A 6865-nucleotide genomic window follows, 5' to 3' on the forward strand; every position below is an offset into this window, starting at 1 on the left:
CGGGCGCCTGTAGTCCCAGCTACTCGGGAGGCTGAGGCAGGAGAATGGCGTAAACCCGGGAGGCGGAGCTTGCAGTGAGCTGAGATCCGGCCACTGCACTCCAGTCCGGGCGACAGAGCGAGACTCCGCCTCAAAAAAAAAAAAAAGAACAAAAAAAATGACAATGCTCACATTTGAAATTTGTGCACTGGATTCCCTTCTGAATGAATAAAAAGGAAAGGGTTTGGTATAATTCCTGATGGGTATGTCTTGTTTTTCGTGCCACCGTTTGTCATTGTGGTTTTCCATTTTGCTGTCATAACTGGACAGACATTTTTGTAAATTCAATAAAAATACAAAAAAAAAAAAAAAGGTTTTAAAAAACTGGAAGCACATGGGTAGAAGTTACCAAAAGCTTCCTGACCGTGAAGTGATCAGCTGGCAAAGAAGTAAGTTGCTGTCACTGGAGTGGTTCAGATAGAGGTTAAGGGAGCATCACAGAATGTCATAAAGAGTATGTTGGCACTGGGTGGTAAATTGGAGCAGGTGACCTGGGAGTCGACCCTAACTCTCAGGATTTTGTGATCCTCTGACAACTGGAAACAGAACCACAACAGAGCTCACCTAAAGAGAACAGAGAGGCTGTGTGCAGTGGCTCATGCCTGTAATCCCAGCACTTTGGGAGGCAGAGGTAGGCAGATCACCTGAGGTCAGGAGGTCGAGGGCAGCCTGGCCAACATGATAAAACCCTGTATCTACTACAAATATAAAAATTAGCTGGGTGTGATGGTCTACGCCTGTAATTGGGAGGCTGAGGCAGGAGAATTGCTTGAACCTGGGAGGCGGAGGTTGCACTGAGCCAAGATTATGCCACTGCACTGCAGCCTGGGCAACAGAGAGAGACTCCGTCTCAAAAAAAAAAAAAAAAAAAATACAGAACAGAGAAATTCAAGGCTCCTGGAATGAACTCATTTCAAGTGTACCTTGTACTAGTTAGGGTTTTGGCTATAAAAAACTGAAACCAGTCCTAGCTATTTCAATAGAAAAAGAATTTACTGAAAGGACATCAGGCAACTCAAGAGTTGTCAGGAAGACGGGAGAACCATCAAAAAATGGCCAGGAACCAAGGAAGGGCGGGCAGTGGAGGAAATAATTCCAGCACTAGAACCACCATCGGAAATGCAGCTCTGGATGACGCAGACACCAGGACAGAGCCTAAACAGTTCCTGGTGGTTTGTGTCACTTGCTCCTGATGTAAACTCTGATAATGCTTGAATTTATGTCACAAGCCCACATCATAGTGGACAAGAATCAAAGACAGTATCTGGCCTTTAAATCATCCATTGTGATGAGATTCCCCCACTGAAGTCCATGGAACGTCAGATTTCCCCAAACATAGGGAAGGAGTTCAGTTGCTGAGTAGCTAAACAGTGAGATCTCCTCCACGGGCAGCAACCCCAACTCCACCCCTCTTATTATTAACGATCTCTCCAGATACCCAGTGTTAATTTTTTTTTCTCTCTTTTTGAGATGGAGTCTCTCTGTCGCCCAGGCTGGAGTGCAGTGGCGCAATTTCAACTCACTGCAACCTCCGCCGCCCAAGTTCAAGCGATTCTCCTGCCTCAGCCTTCTGAGTAGCTGGGATTACAGGTGCATGCCACCACACCTGGCTACTTTTTGTATTTTTAGCAGAGAGGGGGTTTCACCATATTGGTCAGGTTGGTCTCAAACTCCTGACCTTGTGATCCGCCCACCTCGGCCTCCCAAACTACTGGGATTACAGGTGTGAGCCACCACACCCGGCAATTTTCGTTTTTTTGAAACAGAGTCTCACTGTGTTGCCCAAGCTATAGTGCAGTGGTGCAATCTCAGCTCACTGCAGCCTCGACTTCCTGGGCTCCATCAAGTGATCCATCTCAGCCTCCTGAGTAGCAGGGATGCCTGGCTAATTGGCTAATTTTTTAAACTTTTGTAGAGATGGGGTTTTGCCATGTTGCCCAGGCTGGTCTCAGCCTCCTGGGCTCAAGCAATACGTCCATGTCATCGTCCCAAAGTGCTAGGATTACAGGCATGAGCCACCGTGCTCAGCCTCAGTGTTAAAACTGATTCCTCCTTCCTCCTCCTTCCACCCACATTCCAGATGTAATCAGCCTCCAAGATTCCAGCTGGCTCTTCTCATGGGTCTTTAACATTCATCCCTCCTTTCCATTCCCGCTGCAACTGACCATCTTCATTTAGAACCTGATCACCTTCACATTCATAAAACTAGTGTTCCTCATACAATTGCAGTTTACAGTGTGAAGCATCTGGGCCTCCTAAGGTCTTCTCCCTGACCAACATTCAGGAGACTAGCAGAGGTGGTATGATTTATATATTAGCTGGGCATAGTGTTGCCTGCCTGTAGTCCCAGCTACACAGGAGGTGGAGGTGGAAGTATCACTTGAGCCCGAGAGGTTGAGGCTGCAATGAGCCATGATCACGCCACTGCACTTCAGCCTGGGCAACAGTGAGACCCCGTCTCAGAAAAAGAAAAAAAAAGAAGATTTACGTAACACCTATGGTGAAATCTGCATGCAACAAGCAAACTAGGAAAGGTGTGAGCAATATGCTATAGGGGTCAGAAGAGAGACATCGCTTCCAGCTCAGGTAGCAAAAGCAGAGGTGAGAGTGTAGGGTTCCGCTGTGGATTGCTAAGTGGCTGAGTCTGACTACAGAGTAGGCCAGTGGGTTTCAAATTTTAGTGTACATTGTTAGATGTGCAAATGCATAGGCCCTACTTCCTATTCCATAGGTCTGGGATTGGGTTAACAAGCATACCAGATAGTGTTGAGGCAACCCATTCTCCTACCACACTTTAAGGAACACTGAATCCCAGCATTTTGGGAGGCCAAGGTGGGCGGACCATGAAGTCAGGAGTTCGAAACCAGCCTAGCCAAGATGGTGAAACCCTGTCTCTACTAAGAATACAAAAATTAGCCGGGCATGGTGGTGGGCGCCTGTAATCCCAGCTACTTGGGAGGCTGAGGCAGGAGAATCACTTGAACCCAGGAGGCAGAGGTTGCAGTGAGCCGAGATCACAACACTGCACTCCAGCTTGGGTGACCCAGCAAGACTCTGTCTCAGAAAAAAAAAAAAAGAAAGAAAGAAAGAAACACTGACTGGGGAGTTTGGGCAGAGAACCTAACAGAGATCCAGCTAGAAGATCAAATCAAATTATGGAGGACTTACTTAAATGTCAGCATTGGAATCTATTCTGCTAGTAAATTGAAAGTGTTCTTAGAAGGTAAATGATAAGATCAGAACTGCGTTTTGAATCTGTTGGCAAAAAATTGTAAGCGACACAAAGACCAGTGAGATGGTTTTGATAATAAATTAAGGCCAGGCACGGTTGCTCATGCCTATAATCCCAGCACTTTGGGAGGCCGAGGCAGGTGGATCACCTGAGGTTGGGAGTTCAAGACCAACCTGACCAACATGGAGAAACCCTGTCTGTACTAAAAAATACAAAATTAGCTGGGTGTGGTGGCACATGCCTGTAATCCCAGCTACTCGGGAGGCGGAGGCTTAGGCAGGAGAATTGCTTGAACCGGGGAGGCAGAGGATGCAGGGAGCCGAGACTACACCACTGCACTCCAGCCCAGGCGACAAGAGCAAAACCCCCATCTCAAAATTAGCCAGGCATGATGGTGTGCACTTACAGTACCAGCTACTCAAGAGCCTTGAGAAGGGAGGATCATTTGAGTCCAGGAGTTGGAGACGGCAGTGAGCTGTAATCACTCCACTGTACTCTGGGCTGTGCAGCAGAGCAAGACCCTGTCTCTATTTAAAAAAAAAAAAAAAAGTAAGTAAATGATGGCAGAGATACTTCCAATAATTTGCAGGGCTAGTGATTGAGTGATTGTGACAGCTGTGGGGGAATCAAGACACTATAGAAGTTATCAGCTGGGCGAGGTGGCTCATGCCTGTAATTCCAACACTTTGGGAGGCCGAGGCAGGAGGATCTCTTGAGCTCAGGAGTTTGAGACCAGCCTGGGCAGTGTGGTGAAACTCTGTCTCTACTAAAAATACAAAAGAATTTAGCCAGGTGTGGTGGTGCATGCCTGTAGTCCCAGCTACTCTGGAGGCTGAGGTGGGAGGATCACTTGAACCTGGGAGGTGGAGGTTGCAGTGAGCCAAGATCACGCCCCTGCACTCCAGCCTGTGTGGCAGAACAATAACTTGTCTCAAAAAAAAAAAAAAAAAAAAGCAAGGAAGAAAAAATTATAGAAGTTATCAAGGTTACTCAAGGTGCCCAACTTAGGTAGCTGAAAAATAGTGGTAGCAACTGCAGAAATGGAAAAACTCAGAGCAGGAGCTGATTTGGAAGGGACTTGATGAATTTTCTCATAGACCTACTGGGTTTTGAGTAGCAGTAAGACATCTGGGGAATAAGCAATGTAAGACATGGGAAAATGGAGATCCAGAGAGCACTGTGGGCTGGGGCACAGACCTGGACTCGGCAGCATGGGAGGAGACAGCTCAAGACAGCTACCCCCAGGCAGAGGAAATACAGCCCCAGAGGAAACACACACATTAGGGGACAGGAGAATGAAGTGGGCTTAAAAAGAGAGAGAGAGAGAAATGGAAAAGAAGCAGTCAGAGAAATGGGTGAAGATAAGTGACACAATGCCCAGAAAAAACAAAACACCAAGGAGGAGGGTGATCAGAATGCTCGAGCACTGAGGGGGATGCCAGAAGTGAGGACTACAAGAGGGGATTTGGGTTTTAGGAACAAGGGTATCATTAGCAACCTTTGCTGAAAAAGTTAGTGGGGGCTTGGGAATAGAAACCAGGTTCCAGTAAGCAGAGCCATTGGTGTGAGAAAGTGGAAGCCTCACTGTTCAGCAGCAGTTCTCAAACTTCTCGGTCTTGGAACCTCTACATACTCTTCAAAATGATTGACAGCTTTTGTTTATGTGGGTTATATATATTATCTGTCATATTGGAAATTAAAATAAAAATAATATTAATTCATTCAGAAATTAACTCATGAACATAAATTTATATTATATATAAAATAAACTCACTAACATACATTTATATATAAAATATATATTCACTTACAAATTTATATACATATATAAAATATATAAACTCACCAGCATAAGTTTATATGTATATAAAATGTATAAACTCACATAAATTTATATAAACTATATAAACTCATTATCATAAATTTATATAAATTATATAAACTCACTAACATAAACTCACTAACAAAAATTTGTATGTATATAAAATATATAATCCACTATAAAAAAGTATAAATTTTTTATATATATAAAATTTATAAACTCACTAACATACATTTATATATGTAAAATATATAAACTCACTAACATAAATTATATATATAAAAATATAAACTCACTAACATAAATTTATATATATAAAATATATAAACTCACATAAATTTCTCTCTATATAAAACATATAAACTAACATAAATTTCTATATATAATATATAAACTAATATAAATTTATATATAAAATATATAAACTCACTAACATTAACTCACATAAATATGTATGTATATAAAATATATAAACTAACAAATTTATATACATAAAATATATAAACTTGCTAACATAAATTTATATATAAAATATATTAACTCACTAACATAAATTTATATAAAATATATTAACTCACTAACATAAATTTATATATAAATATATAAACTCACTAATAAATTTGTGTATATAAAATATATAAACTCACTAACACATTTATATATAAAATATATAAACTCACTGACATACATTTGTATATATATACAATACAAAAACTCACTAACATACATTTTTATATACATAAAATATATAAGCTCAGTAACATACATTATATATAAATATAAATATATAACTCACTAACATTAACTCACATAAATATGTATGTATATAAAATATATAAACTCACTAACATAAATTTATACAAATATATATATTTATATATAAAAAATATAGGCCAGGTACAGTGGCTCATGCCTGTAATCTTAGCACTTTGGGAGGCTGAGGCAGGTGGATCACCTGAAGTCAAGAGTTCGACACCAGCCTGGCCAACATGGGAAAACCCTGTCTCTACTAAAAATACAAAAATTAGCCAGGCATAGTGGTACGCACCTGCAATCCCTGCTACTTAGGGAGCTGAGGCAGAAGAATCGCTTGAACCTGGGAGATGGAGGTTGCAGTGAGCCAAGATCGCACCACTGCACTAGCCTGGGTGACAGAGCAAGACTGTCTCAAAAAAAAAAAGTATACATATATATAAATTTATGTTAGTTTATATATATTATATATATAAACATAAACTCACTAACATAAGCTTAAAACTTACGTAAGTAGCAGTATTATCACTAATGAAGTTTATCTGAGGCACAGTTCTCGCTCACTGAAAAATCCCAGTACCCAGCCATGAAAACTCTCAATATAGTCAGCACTGGCAACTTTTGACAGTCTCTATGGAGACTGAATATTTAAAAGAAGAGAAGCAAATCCAGTCTCAGATAGCTGGAAAAGTGATCATACTTGAGGAAAGGCTGGCATAAGGGCCTTTTGAGAAGTTTGACTGTGGAAAGTAAGAAAACAGTAGATTGCATGGAGGAGAAAGACAATTTTAGTTTTAGAATAAGAGGAGCCCAACAGTGATTGCTGATAAAAAGGGAAGCCTCCTGGGGAGATGGAAATCAATGAATGAGAGAGTGAGGGAATGAAAGAAGCCTTTTTTTTTTTTTTGAGACAGGGTCTTTGTCACCCAGGCTGGAGTGCAGTGTACAGTGGCACAATCATAGCTCACTGCAGCCTCAACCGCCTGGGCTCAAGAGATCCTCCAGCCACAGCCTCCCAA

At 41.5% G+C, this 6865-nt stretch overlaps 1 non-coding gene across 1 annotated transcript; it reads left to right on the forward strand.

The window, feature by feature from the left end:
* The first annotated feature begins 6347 nt into the window (after window positions 1-6347).
* LOC117094129 lies at window positions 6348-6486 on the forward strand. Its single transcript, XR_004441438.1, has one exon. It is a non-coding gene; the product is annotated as a U4 spliceosomal RNA (small nuclear RNA).
* Window positions 6487-6865: the final 379 nt, after the last annotated feature.

The sequence above is a fragment of the Trachypithecus francoisi genome, unplaced genomic scaffold (genome assembly GCF_009764315.1).
Source record: "Trachypithecus francoisi isolate TF-2019V2 unplaced genomic scaffold, Tfra_2.0 Lachesis_group12, whole genome shotgun sequence".
In the NCBI taxonomy this organism is placed as follows: domain Eukaryota; kingdom Metazoa; phylum Chordata; class Mammalia; order Primates; family Cercopithecidae; genus Trachypithecus; species Trachypithecus francoisi.